The following is a 1,106-nucleotide window of genomic DNA, read 5'->3' as shown; positions in this document are numbered from 1 at the left end:
CACACACACACACACGCACACACACACACACACACACACACACACGCACGCCCGCAAAAACGCACGCACACACACACACACACACGCGCACGCCCACGCACACACGCACGCACACACACACACACACACCACACAGTCACCGCCCACCCACGCGGACCGGGCCTTGCACTGTTAACACCGTGGCGCTCCTCTCTATCTGGACGTGGAGTTGCGAGTTGCCTGGCCCTTGCCCCTCGTGTGTGTGGAGAACCTTCCCTTCCCTTCCCTTCCCTTAGGTGCGGTCGGCGCCGCTCGCAAGGGCAGTCGCCGAGTGCTCCACGTCCGGCCGCTACTTTGCCTCCCTGTCGGTGGCGGGTGAGACGCCGCGCCAGGACTGCTCGCGGCGGATTTGTGAACTCCTCACACCTCCACCTGTGAGCAGGCGAGACGCTGCGCGAGGACTTCTCCTCGATGGACGGGAACCAGGGCCTCCCTCTCGCGCGGTGTGTGCCGTGCTTGCTCTCGGTCGTATCTCGGGTGTGTCTCGGGTGTGTCTCGGGTATATCTCGGGTATATCTCGGCAGGTGTGTGCCACGCTTGCGGCTGGCGGACGCGACGTGGAAGCGGATGAGCTACCCGAACTCGGCCATGCGCAACGCGCCCCTCATGGGCAACGACACGCGGCTGGCGTGGAGCCATCCGCTCAAGCACGCTCCCCCGCCGCTGGCGAGGCGAGTGTGGTCCGCGTTCGGCCAGTTGCGCTACCGGCCGGAGCCGCTCCACACCTACACCTTTGAAGCGGGCAGGCGGCTGGCCTTCACGGGGGCGCTTGGAGGAACTCCTTAGGGCGAACCCACCGCCGAGATTGAAAGGCATGCCACAAGCCGCCATAAAACCCCGTGTGTGTGTGTCGCGCCTTGCGGGGCGGGGCGCGCGGGGGGGGGGGGGGGGGGGCTTTTTTCCCCAAAAGGGAAAAAAACGGCCCCAAAAACCCCCCCTGAACCCTTCAAAAAACAAAAAACGCCCCGGGGGAAAACCCCTTTTTTTTTATTTACCCCCCCCCCCCCAAGGGGCCCCCTCGGCCCCTATAAAGGGCCCCCAAACGTTACCGCCCCCTCCAATTTCTA

The sequence above is a fragment of the Emiliania huxleyi genome (genome assembly GCF_000372725.1).
Source record: "Emiliania huxleyi CCMP1516 unplaced genomic scaffold EMIHUscaffold_287, whole genome shotgun sequence".
NCBI lineage: Eukaryota > Haptophyta > Isochrysidales > Noelaerhabdaceae > Emiliania > Emiliania huxleyi.
The sequence above is the reverse complement of the archived record's forward strand: the minus strand, read 5'-3'. Positions refer to the sequence as shown.